At 39.1% G+C, this 14,149-nt stretch overlaps 1 protein-coding gene across 2 annotated transcripts in view; it reads left to right on the top strand.

The window, feature by feature from the left end:
- The window catches only part of sh2b3 (SH2B adaptor protein 3), a 75,591-nt gene that overhangs the window by 26,288 nt on the left and 35,154 nt on the right, over positions 1–14,149 (top strand). The gene's annotated exons all lie outside the window — the stretch shown is intronic.

The raw sequence follows: 14,149 nt of genomic DNA, 5'->3' as shown, positions 1-14,149 counted from the left end.
GTCAACAAGCTTTCTGACTTTTGGATTAGTCAACTATTATTATTTATTAGTAGTAGTATTTCTTCCCATTTTATCAACCAGTAAATAAGTTGCCAGTATTATCCCTTCTGTATTGTACAGTGTATTTCCAGGGGTGTTGGTCTGCCACGATGTGTAGGTGGGTGGTGATGGATGATAGGACTAAGATGATTAGTTTTATTCACTAAAGTTGTCAGTGGTTTAAATGCAATGCCTGACTGGTGTATTACTTCTTAATTAACACTTGTTAATGCCAAGTGGCAATTGTAACTTGGAAACATGACATCAGTTGTTGCTGTAAGCTCTTCGCAGCACAGCAGGATGTATTTCTTTCTTTCTTTTTCTCTTTCTCTTTTTCTCTCTCTCCTCGCATGCTTAGCTCCCCCCACAAGGCCTCATGGCATTAAACCCTGCAATATTTCCAGATGGGGCCAGCTGTGAGGCTGCATGTAGTTGCACACTTAGCCCCTAAACCAGTGATCAGAGCAGGTCGAATGCTGTCCTGGGCCCTGCCATCTATAAGGTGGCAGGGCCCAGTAAGCAGAGTTTAGTCTCTTTAGGGTGTGTGCAAGTGTGCATTCAGACACACATAAAGGTCCATGAGAGAGACATTGCATGCATGTGCATGTGTCTGAAGGCGTATGTGTGTCTGTAGAGTTTTATATTTAGCAGCCCTCGAGTCCTCAGCCGCTTACAGCCCTAACCATGTGTGTGAGGTAATTCAGTTGATTTCAGAGCCAAAGTCGTGCATGTGTGCACGTGCTTGCGTGTTTATTTAGAATGGGAAGACATTGGCAGGATTTGCCTGGCTGTTTGCAATTTTGCTTTAATGCACTGGTGCTCTGAATACGCTCTCTCTTAATGTGTGTGTGTGCGTGCGTGCGTGTGTGTGTGTGTGTGCATGTGTGATCTTGGAAGGCAGATAGATAAGGGCCTGAGAATGACCTTAAAAGGAAGGAGAGCTGTGGACTAGCATTCTCACATTTAATGTACACATGAAAAACTTGTGCATTAATTGCCGTAACAGTTATTTAAACACACCAAGCTGGAATGCGTTGAGGTTGCTATTAGTACAGTTTCCCTATTCTGAATGAAAATTGGGGTTTTTCACATCTGTAGGCAATGTGTCAGTGTGTGAGCATGCACGCCTGCACACATCACACATATCTTAGCTGCACAGAACATAATAATCCTTGAGCAAAGTACGCATGCATTTTTATTTATATCTTTATGTGTGAGAAACAGAAGTAATATCAGTGAGCTCATTTAGCACAAAGGCGCAAGCTGCATGGAAACTGATAATGAGTTTGCGTGAGAAAGCAGCAGGCAACAGCACAGTTGTCAGTTGCTTAGTATTAGCCTGAAAAGGCAATAAACCAGTAAGATGATACCCCGTAAGATTTTATGCAACACATTAGGTTGTCTGTGAGTATTGTTGTTTTAGTAGGTTGACTTTAAAAGCAAAAACATGCTAAAGGCAACAGTCAGCTAGGTTACTTCTGGGAAAGATGCAGTCACTTTTCAGCCAAGTCCTAACAAATGTCTGTTTTGTCCTATAATTATATTTAAAACTGAGGGCAGTTTCACTTCTGCATAATCTGAAGTGTTAGCCCATATTTAGGCCTGAAATAGATTTTAAGCATGCAGCTGCCATAGGTACTGTGTGGAAGATTAAAGCCTCGATTACACCGTGAGTACTCCATCCGTGTCCGTGTCTGCAGCATGGAGTATAATCAAGGAAAAGTGAGATCCCAGAAGTGCAGTTTTAAGGAACTGATCTGTGAATGCAGTTTATCTGATGGCAACACAATAAAGAACATTTTGTATCACATCATTTTATATCTCTGTACAGCTGTGGGAGTTTCCTCGGTGATTGCAAAGTGAATATATTATACTGTTTTAATATTCTACAGAAAAATAATGTCAAATATTGGTCATAAATTGCACACATTTATAGTAGAGTTGAAACACTTTACTGGGTTTCATATTAAAATTGATGAGTAACATAGAATGTGCATTTTTAGTGTTTAAAAAAAGGGCAACAAGAGAGATAATATATCTCTATATCTTTATCCTTCCATCATCAGCAGCTTGTCAAAATTAATAACTTGGTTTCATGTTTAAAGTATATCACAGCATCTGATCTCCTTCTTCAGATGGTTATCATACTGTGAAAATGTTATAACCTGTCATCCTCTAACCTAACAGTGCACTAAAATTACGATAGCATTCTAGTTAAGGAACTTAACGCAACTTTCTGTTGCTGCTTTCTCCTGCTTAGTTTGCTTGCTTTGGTCAAATTAGTAGCAATAGAATAATTGCTTTCATTTTTTAGGCTTGCAAGCTGCTGCTTGCTGAACCACCACTGTCTGTGTGAACTATGTGAGTCACTGATGTCTCATCTAATGTGCACTCAAGTCCTGCCCAGTGTGTACTGGGATAGACTCCAGCACCCCCGCAATGTTAGTTGGATGAACTGCAGTTCTTCAAATGGCCACTTGAGGCATGCTCCAAAAAGCAAGATGTCCAACCATCGATTATTAACTGCCTTGAACAAATAACAATTCTGGTTTCTGTGGATGGCTTCCCCCTTTCTAAAGACCTCTATAGGGTTGAATTTTTATGTGTGACTCGTCCAACATGAGACCGGAATAGGGGGCGTGGCTACTTGGAATCCTAGGTGTGCAAACAAATTACTAACAGAGTGGCTTGAAAAGGCAGAGTTAAAATGACACCATAGTGGCTACGTCCAATTTTTACACTGCTGCCAATTTAGAGTCAGTTAGCCTATTAGCCTTGTCTTAGGTCCATAGAAATAAGTCAAGTCTTTTATTTGTGAGGGTACACATAGCTGTGAAATTTTCTATAGTGTAAAAAAACAAAGTTAAGACAATGTAACTCTTGATATATTGCAGAAGTGAAAATTGTTATGTCAGCTGAAAAGAGAAGCAGTCTCCAAATTCTCATTTCGCCTCGGTATTCAACGCTGGAACTTCATGTTACAAGTTAATTTAAATTATTTATTGTGATGAAGTGTTTTATTGTGAGGTTTTGTGTGTATGTTTGACATAATTCGTTTAGCTTTTCTTTGCTTTGATTGTTTCTGTACCGCTAAGGCTGTTTATTCAATAGCGATTCCTACTTTTCCTTTTATCTGATGTTCAGTAGTCAAGGTTACAGACAAGGTTTGTGTCTTGCCAGGAAAATCGTGGCTCTGTCTTCCAGAGAGAGTTCCCACAGACTGCTACAGTCTGATATGTTTCCTCAGACCTCCTGTAGACTTCATCTTAATCATACGCCTCTCATCTCATCCCATCTCATCTCAGCTGCGCATATGTGCGTGCTTGTCCTTTCGCATGTGTTTGTTCCAGCTCTTCTAATCTTTCCCACATGCTCTTGTTTCATGCTTGTGTGTACACGTGCATGCATGATGTATATTGTTGATTTTCGAGCAGGTCCTTCGCTGTCTTAGTGTGTTTGTATATTCGCACACATACTTTTATGTGTGTGAGCATGTATCGTACAAGCTTCTTTTTTGCCTCCCATTTAATATGTCATGCTTTATCATGAAGCTGCAGCAAAAAGTCTGAAGTAGAACTTTCAAAAATGGATCTTCTGAGTCAAACATGGATTTTTTCCACAACGATCAACAGAATCAAATGCTTTCTTATATGCATTAGATGCTGTTTTCTTTGAGTGAACATTCACTGCTTTTTTTCCCTCTGCACTTTCTTACTGACAGTAAGAGAGGAGTTTGCAGCATCAGTGGAAAATAGTTTTCAAAGAGACTCTGGTGTCCATCTGTTCTGTGTTACTTGTTGTAATTCAGTCTCTCATATGGCAACATGCAGCGTTAATTTGGCTTGGCTCGTTGCATACCACAACTAAAGCCCTAAACACATGGGCCCCAGTCAGCTGTCCGAGAAACAGAATGAAACCAGGCGAGAGAGACGCAGGAAACACAACAGGAGGAGACATGAGAAAGACAGACTGACGGTTAGGCTGAAATCAAAAAAATATCAGAATTTATCAAAGTTAATTTTCCCTCGTGAAAAGTCTTCTCTAGTTTTGCCCATTTTATCCATATCGAATCATTTAAAAATGCATGTTTTCTCACATTGAGACATGCATATTTTTAAAAGTTTGCCTCTGTGGTTTCTGCTGCTAAGCCGGCACAATCAAAGTGAATCAAATTTTATTTGTGCTGTTCCAAGCTTTTGCAAATGGCATTTCAAAGGCTCAACATCAGTGCGTTTTTCCATAAATAATGTCCTACTTCGTGAGGATCACATGCACAGTGCTGAGGCTTTACTGGAACTACAATATTTCTCTGCTACAAACCCTTTTTTTATGTTTCTAGTATGCGGATGACATCGGATGACTACTTGTTTACACTAATTTAGAAACAAAGTCGATTTCAGCTTTCTCAGAAAATGCAAACCAGACTTAAGCGCATCAGTAAAGAAATAGATTGATTACATGATCTAGAAAAATCTTTAGGTTTTATGTATTCTAGTAAACTGAATAAGTTTGGGTTTGGGAGTTTGGGCAAAAAAAGACTGCCTGTAAGACAATACCCAGCTGATTGTATAACAATAATGTTTTTCCATTGTCTGGCCAAACATTTAGTCAGTCGATTCTCAAATCAAATAGCAGATTAATCAATAATGGAAATATTACCCTAGCAAAGTGAAATGCAATATGTCTTTTCTTCCAAGAGAAGCACAATGATCAGTCTGTCACCATTCACAACAGTATTTAGAACAGCAGAGATTGTCTCTCTTCAGAAATAGTTTCCTTCTTACTCAGAACTGTCTTCATATCTCACCCACAAAGTTGTATCTTTTCTGCTTTCCAGGGATCGAGTTTCATGAAATCTTCAAATGATGCCTTCAAGTAACTGAGTCATGTAATATGTGTGGGTGCGCTTGCATTTTTGACTATTCACCAAAGGTGCGCTTACCACATGTATTTAGGTGCAAACTTTCAGGTAACGAATCCATTTGGTGGATCGAGACAGATGAAACAGACTCGAGACTAAACGTTCATGTTCGTGTTTGTGACGTTAAAGGCAACAAGGTTTGAAGAGGACAAAGGTTCTTCTCACATGCCTCAACTCGTCCTCGCTTCCTCTAATTTTACATCATCTGATCTCATCCAGCCCACAGGGATCTGAGGGATGTTTTGAAAGAAAGAAATTAGGATAGTTAGAGCTCTGCAAAGACCTTAAACATCTAGCCAGTTGGCTTTGAGCATGTGTGGTTGGTTGGAATAATAAATGTTTTGAAATGTAATGGCCGCCCATAGTGACTGTGAAGTGAAGGAAAAACTGTTTTGCTGGATGAGTTTTTTGATGTCTTTCTTTTCTTTAATAAGAGTTGTATGTGGTGCTACTGTGGATTTGATTGGAGGGTTATATAGAGATTAGAGCAGGATTTTTAAAATGGCTTAAAGTCAAAGTGGGGGGAAAAAAGATAGTCATAAGTTTTCGGCTTACATTACATTCTGTCTGTGACCATTCGGGTAGATGATTGATGGCTGGCCTTTGTGCGGGTGAGAGTGTGAAAGACAGCAAACCCACACATTCTCAGGTTACTAAGTGAATAATGCCATGAAGTTGTGGTCAAAGGTTTATATACCCACATCATGGGCATGAATGTCGTGGTAATTTTTGGGCTCTTAATGATTTATCCCCATCCAAAGTTGTGTTTCTTAATGTTTACAGGCCTCCCAAATACTGCACAGACTTTTTTAATGACCTCAGTGAACTGCTGTCTGTGATCTGTGTTGATTTTGACTGTGTAATTATTGCTGGGGATTTTAACATTCATGTGGACAACCCTCAGGACAAAGGGACTAAAGACCTGAGTAACACTCTGGGCAACTTTGGGCTGACTCAGCATGTAACAGAGGCCACACATAATAGAGGACACACTCTTGACCTACTGATCTCCAAAGGCCTGAGCATTTCAAAGGTTACTGTGTCTGATGTGGGCCTGTCTGATCATTACTGTGTTTTCTTTGAAAGTAAAATCTCAGCCCACACAAATATATCAACAACAGTGATCACAAAACGGTGTATAACTGAACACAGTAGTGCAATTTTTAACCAGGTCTTCCCATTAACACCTGACCTGCCCAGAGGGTCAGTCAATGAGCTCGTCAATAGCTTCAATGCTAACATGTTAAATGTAATGGACACTATTGCTCCCATTAAGGTGAAGGTTATCTCTGGAAGGAAAAAGTCTCCATGGAGAAACTCCACACTGGTGAAAAATGAAAAAAGAGAGTGTAGGAAAGCTGAGCGCAGATGGAGAAAAACAAACCTCCAGGTTCATTATGACATTTATAAAGAGAAACTTCACAATTATAATTTACAACTGAGGAATGCAAGGAGGTCCTACTTCTCTGACATCATCACTAAAAACAGCCATAATGCTCGGGTCTTATTTTCTACAGTTGACAGGCTAACAAACCCTCCTGTGTCAGTGGCAGCTGAACTTCATTCGACCATGGCCTGCAATGACTTTGCCAAATTCTTCACTGAAAAAATCCAAAAAATTAGACAAGCAATTGGTACATCAACAGCAGATCCAGGATATGTACTGTGTCCACCAAAAAACTGTTTAAACACCATGAAACAGTTTCAACCTATTAACAGCAAAGACCTGGAGGACATCTTAGGTCAACTGAACTCCTCCTCCTGCTGTTTAGATGTCCTGCCAACAAGTTTTTTCAAAAAGGTCTCAAAGACTTTAGAGTCAGACCTGTTACAGATCGTCAACTTTTCTTTATTATCAGGTGTGTTTCCAGAATCACTAAAAACTGCTGTAATCAAACCTATACTGAAAAAGGACAATCTTGACAAGACACAAATGAACAACTACAGGCCGATCTCAAATCTCCCGTTTTTAAGTAAGATCATTGAAAAAGCAGTTTCTCAACAGCTCAGTTACTTCTTAAAACAGAATAATTGCTACGATGCCTTCCAGTCAGGTTTTAGACAGAACCACAGCACTGAAACCGCTCTGACCAAAGTGTTTAATGACATATGTCTGAATACAGACAGTGGAAAAATGTCAGTCCTAGTTTTACTGGATCTCAGTGCAGCATTTGATACAGTTGACCACAACATATTACTCAAACGACTGGAGAACTGGACAGGTCTTTCAGGAACTGTACTAAACTGGTTCAAAACATACGTAGAAAACAGGAAATACTTTGTATCAATAGGTAACTTCACATCTGAGCAGACAAGTATCACATGTGGAGTTCCCCAAGGTTCCATCTTGGGACCCCTTCTGTTTAACATCTACATGCTCCCACTGGCACAGATTATAAACAACAACAAAATAAACTATCACAGCTATGCAGATGACACACAAATATATATCACAATGTCACCAGGAGACCGAGGCCCTGTACAGGCTCTTGGTAAATGCATTGAGGAAATCAATGACTGGTTGTGCCACAATTTTCTCCAGCTAAACAAAAACAAAACTGAGGTAATAGTCTTTGGCGCCAAAGAAAAACGATTACAGGTCACCAGAGAACTTCAATCTATACATCTAAAAACCACAAACCAGGCGAGAAATTTGGGTGTAGTGATGGATGCAGACCTAAACTTAGAAAAACACATTAAGACAATAACAAAGTCAGCTTACTATCACCTCAAGAATATATCAAGGATAAAAGATCTGATGTCTCAACAGGACCTGGAAAAACTAGTCCATGCATTCATCTTTAGTAGGCTTGATTACTGTAACAGCATCTTTACAGGTCTACCTAAAAAATCAGTCAGACAACTACAGCTCATTCAGAACTCTGCTGCTCGAGTCCTCACTAAGACCAAAAAAGTGGACCACATCAGTCCAGCTCTGAGGTCCTTACACTGGCTGCCTGTCCATCAGAGGATAGACTTTAAAGTTCTGATGCTGGCCTATAAAGCTCTGAATGGTTTAGGACCAAAATACATCAATGACCTCCTGACCCAGTATGAACCATCCAGATCCCTCAGGTCATCTGGATCCGGTCTTTTATCAGTTCCCAGAGTCAGAACCAGACACGGAGAAGCTGCATTCAGCTTTTATGCTCCTTATATCTGGAACAAACTCCCAGAAAGCCTCAGATCAGCTGAAACACTCAGTTTATTTAAATCCAGGTTGAAGACTCACCTGTTCTCAGCTGCATTTGAATAAAGCACCAAATCCACACTTTAAGCTTAAATTTCAAAACTTACATTTAACTACTGATTTTATCTACTGTTCTGATTTTATCTGTTTTGATTTTATATACTGTTGTTTGTTTGTTTGTTTGTTAATTAGTTAGTTAGTTTATTTGCTTGTTTTAATCAATTTTAAATCATGCTTTTTATTTGTTCTTGTTTCTAATGTCTCTGTAAAGCACTTTGAATCACCTTGTTGTTGAATTGTGCTATACAAATAAACTTGCCTTGCCTTGCCTTATGCGATCTATAAATTTTTTTGCTTGGACAGCATCAATAACAGCTCTAAAAAACAAACATTGGGTGCACAAGTTTGAAATTATTTTACTAAAAGGAGGATGCCACTATAGCTCAATTGAGTGCACTGGAGACTTCTAAACCAAAGGCTAGAATCTGTATTGCTGGCTAAACGATTGGTGCCATTCCCCACATTGTCTCCCTACTTATCCGTGCACTGTCATGTCAAACAAAGGCTAAAATGTCCAACTGTTAATATTTAAAAAAAAAATGTATAAAATAAAGTAGAGTTGAAAAAAATACCCAGGTAGCCTGCCCAAAAGTTATTTGTGATGGAAAACTGGATTTCTATTGCTTTTTTCCCTCTGGCAGTATTCAAAGATTCTTTATTTTGATTGATTTGCTGCAGTTGTATTTACTTTCGATGTCCCATTTTTTTGCTGGCTTTCTTGTTTGATCTTTGCCAGTCTCTAACACTACATTTTGTGTTTTGTGTAACCGTTTTCCATTGTTCATGTACCAAGCCAGCAGCCAACACTCCAACAAAATCCAACTTCATGAAGTTTTCAACTTTCATTAATTACTGAAACTGCTTTAGAGGCGAGTCAGTTGATTTTCGTGTTGAATTTGAGTCATATGTTTATTTTTTTAATCATTTGTATTCAAACGGGAAGAAAGTAAATGTTAAAATATCCGCCCAAAGCACAGCTCTACATAATTCAACAGGCTAAAGCCTGCACAAGGGCTGAATACTTCTACTTCAGCTCTTGCTGACCAAATGAAGTCTTGCTGGTTATCCCTACCTAAAAACAAACATTTCACAAAGCACCTGGACTTAACATCAGATGCATTAAAAGCAGCTGACAGAGGCTGGAAGCTTCAGCAAGTTATGTGGATCGGTTATTATATGACATCACCTGGAAGTCCTGTGTGGAGCTTATTGAAATCAGTTTCTTGTGGAGTTTCAAAGAGTTGGATTTAAAGGTTTGCTGGCAAGGTGAGGTGCTGAATTATGGCTGAGTTCACTAGTGTTGAAAGTAAAGTCATGGGAAAGTGCAGTGAAGTGCTTGGACAAAACTAGTCACAAAATTGCCTCTGTATGTTGTCACAGTGGGAGCCGAAGTGGCAGTGCTATGAAGTGATACAGCAGGAGCATGAATTAGTGAGCATAATAAGCACGAAAGATTTCAAGTACATAGCCTGGTGATTAGAAAGTGAAAAGTGAGCACGGGGCGCTTGCTACTGTCAGTGTTAGTCATTCTTTACCAGAATGTCTCATTAGGCCATTTTCTCTGTGTGGTTAAACATAAGAGCTCCATTTGCCGGTGCTGGATTTCAGACAATTCCCCGTCCAGAGTCTTTTTTTAAATATATAATTTTAGATTTTGCGTCTTAATTAAAAAGTCTTCACAGACCAGTCTTGCATGAAAGTAGGCTTGAGGGATTAAGACTGAGTAGAAAACCAGTGTTCAGTAAGAACTGGCAGTAATGACTCCTGTCAGGAGCACATGAGGACTCATAGAAATCTTGCCAAGTACAAGCCCACAAATTTCCAAGAAAAGCACTTGGTGTTGATATATCTCAAGGCTTCAAAGGAGTAAAACCTCTCATAGGTTCTAGACTACAGACAATAGATCACTGGCAAATGTTCCTCTTCTTCAACTTGCCTCAACCGATCTAGATATGGGCAGAAAAAACAAAGGCACTTTTTAACCTTTAATTCTTTTTCCTCTGCATTGATGTCCTGTGATATGAATTATGTACAGATTTGTGATGGAAACACTCTTTAAGTTTATGTACCGGATCCATCTCAGTTGACGTGTTTATATGAACCTGTCTACCCACGCACTTCACAGCAGGAAGGAACAGCTGATCCTGTTTCCAGGGATGGCCATGACTTTCAAATATATTAGTCATTAAATTATGAAAACAAAAATGGGATCGCTTATGCAAGTATTTTTCATTTTAAATTAGCAACTTTTCATCTTCTGCCAATGCTTTGGATGATGTAAGGCGTTTCTTCTGCCAGAAAGTGGCAGTAATGCACTTACACGCTGTTTGAAAACCAATATTAAACAACCAAAATAGAGGACGGATGTGTTACTACCTACCAGGCGGCAGGTAAAGCAAGTGTGCTGCAGTGAGATTAGTACAAACAGAAGAAAGAAACAGCTCAAAAAGCCCTTAAGGGAAAAAAATTAACGAAATCGAGGCGCAGTGTACACAGCTGCAAGCAAAATTAGCACGTTTCACATCATTTTACTGCTATTTGTGGAAGAATAGTCAAATAGTTCCTGACTACTAACAATCAAATAGCATCTTTGCTTTAATTTCATATTTCTTGTACAGATGGATTACATATTAATGGGAATCCTGAACCCTTGCGAGGAGATGCTGGCATAGTTTAAGGAAGGCTAAATCAATACAGAGTTGTTCTGAAATATTTCTAGAAAGCCCTCGTTCAAAGGGCCAAAGAGTCACTGAATGGTTTGAGTACTGTGTGCATGACAATTGTGCTATGACCTTTGTAGTCCGCTTTGAGAGATTAGGCCTGTATTCTGACACTGCCTTCCACCTTCATCACCAAACCACCAAATGAGGGAATAGCTTACAAACATCGCTCCATCAGACTTTAGACTAGAAGAATCTCCGGCCCATAACTTTATTATGGTCATTTCTCCTTTAATTTGTCATTCAGCTTTAGTTATATGGAACGAGCACCGGCTATGTTTTCATTCGAGCGTTGCACTTTCAATAACATTTTAAGAAAATCTCCTGAAAACAATGCAGATGAATGTTTCCATCCACTGTTATGAGGAGTTGGTTTGTTAAACAGCTGGCTGCACTAATTCTCCAGCTGCCTGCCATTAAATTACAACAAGATGATATAATTAACAGGGAAATAGTTTAAGCCCACAAGCCATGGCAAACAATATGAACTCCTTCACCAAACTTTTGCATTAGTGTTTGTTTTGCATATTGATTTGAGGAGCATTGTGATGGCCTCATCTGTCCACACAGATCAGATGTTTCCATCTGCAGCTCGTTTTCATGTATTCAGTGCAGAACAGCCTTCAGTGAACATCTGAGTTATGTTTCAGTGTTTCCATAACTTTGTCATTAACAGTATCCGTAGGAGAGGATGAATGGAAACCCAGAAAAATAACTATGTAAGACCTGCGCAGAAAAATAGCCAGGAACTATTAGGAAATTTGCCTAATTATTCAGACAGGTTTCAAGAAAAAAAGGCAAAAATATGCCTCCTAAAACCACAAAACCAAACACATTTGTGCCTTTGGATGCTTGTCAAATAATAACCACATAATTTTCTGTAATTTTTTCCCACTATTCCTTGGTCTTTGGTAGAGGTCACCCATTACCATGAAGCCATTAAGCTGCAATCTAGAAAGTCCAGCTTGAGTCTAACAGACTTGTCTACCATCTGACTTGTGCAATGCATTTTACTAATGCATAGCAGTTATTCCTCCACATAGTTTTGCAGCATTTTTAAAAAGCCCAGAGTGAATATCTGCAATTAGAAAAGAAGCCAGCTAAGCAGCACAGACACTGGACTGACTCCTTTGAGGAGGATGTAGGCAAGTAGAAGTTGTAAAAGATCTCATGGCAGGTCAAGATTTTACTTCCAATAAGTTTTCCGGCATAACGGAATTCGCTTTCACCGGGAACTCTTGTTTCTCCTGTCAGCGTAAAATATGCAGCCTGTCAGGGGGATTCTTAATCTCACGAGTTATATTTCCTGGTTGAATAAAAGTTAACCTCACGAGCAGCTTGTAGGTTGTACCTGCAAAGAAAACAATCAGCGCTACCTTTCATAGCCTGCTCACTCTGTGACTGGAAAGGTTTAATAGTAAAATGATGCCATTTTAAATACTTGAATTAATCGTCTTTTTTTTTTTATTGAGGCTTAAAAGGTTGCTTTTTAATACCTAAAAGAACACTGTAAAGCAGAAGCAGCTGAGCTGAGATATGGTGAAAACAAGAAAAAGTTCATGGCAGCAGGCAGCTTGTCACATCATTTTTATTTCTTTTTTCTTTTTTTTTGTTTGCATTAAGTCTAAAGGAGCCCAACATATTTCTCATGCAGAGTGGAAAAGTTCTCTCTCTCCTCTCTCACAGTGCTGAAAATGCACGTGTTTGCCTGTGTGTATTTCAGTGTGACAAAAATGTAGAGAAACATCTAAAGGAAGTAGAGTGGTTAGAGTCATGTGGTCAAGATGTTTGTCAGATCTCTTGCTGTGTCTTTCTAGTTCTGTCTTCTTCTGCACAAGGTCCTCTCATGCTGCGTTTATATGTCTTTGCTTGCGTCAAAGAAAACTGCATATGTGTGACTCATGAAATGGCTACTATTTATTTGTTCATGCATTTTAAATGTGTTTTCCCCCCCTCGTGTTGTAAGCTCTTTGTTGGCCTCTGTTTTGTGTGTGTGTGTGTGCAACCTACAACCACAGTGCCAGCGCACATGACCTTGCTGAGTGGCGTGTGGAAAGCCCCCAAGCTGTGCAGCACCCTCACCCATCAGTTTTTTTTTGGCCTTTATTCATCTTCTTCATCAGATCCCATGCAGACCTGAACACACTTTCACACCTGCACACTTTCACAATCACCTGCAAAGGCTATTGTATTACCAAGAACAATTATGTCACGGTTTGAGTAAGCAAAATCGCAGCGATATTAGGCATGTGCATTTATCGAAGGTGGTTTGTTGTCACGGAAACGAACTGCATAGCAGTCAACAGAGGATGAAGTTCGTGTATAGTTGTTTTGCAAAATCAACTGGAAATGTTTAATGCAGCATGAGCATGAGCTGCAGACTAAGCACTGGCAGAAAGGGTTGCACAAAGACAAGGCTGACCCCTTTTGTTTGGCCTTCCTCCACCCAAAATCATAATGCTGAACTCCTCAGACAGGAATTCAAAGGTCACATATTGCATGCTCTGTGATTTCCTTTAATTTTCTTTAGTGCAGTGCACTCAGCAGAGCACATCCCTCAACCGACACCATGTTTGTGTACTGCTTTAGCCGTGGCAATGCTATGCTCTAACCTGTACCCCCTACTTTTATAGTGCTGGGATTTTTCTACATCTTTACATAAAGGCACAATTGGAGCAGGTTTTTCCATGGTTGCCCTTTTCTTTTCTTTTTTTAGATCCACACAGTTGAAATGATTATGCAAAACTTTATTAAAATTTAGTTCAGCAAATATTGGAAACCATTATGTGTGAAAAATAAATATTATGACCTTAAAGAAGGACTTTCTTAGTCACAGGACTCTTTTGCATTATTTTTAGCTCAATGTATGCAATGATTTGGGGAATTAATCTGTTTCTGTCTGCTATATTTATTTTGCACTTTTCTAATAATACCAGTTTTTGATCATTCACTTATCTGATTCCCACAAGGTCATTGTGAGAATCTGACATTTGCTAATTGTTCAGGTTGGCTGTGCTCTAAAATTGTTTCTCATTTACAAATTTTCTCAAGGCTGCAGACAAACTTCCTGTTCTTTATATGTGGCTATTGAGGGCTTTTTGTTAGTTTTTCTCTTTCAGTGTGAAAATCTTATCATTTTCCATATTTGGTTTTACTGTAGAACACTTTTGTGCAAACTCTGCAAAAAAAAAAATTGCACACATATTTTTTTTTCTTCCA

The sequence above is a fragment of the Rhamphochromis sp. 'chilingali' genome (assembly GCF_963969265.1).
Source record: "Rhamphochromis sp. 'chilingali' genome assembly, chromosome: 10".
Taxonomy (NCBI): domain Eukaryota; kingdom Metazoa; phylum Chordata; class Actinopteri; order Cichliformes; family Cichlidae; genus Rhamphochromis; species Rhamphochromis sp. 'chilingali'.
The sequence above is the reverse complement of the archived record's forward strand: the minus strand, read 5'-3'. Positions and strand labels throughout refer to the sequence as shown.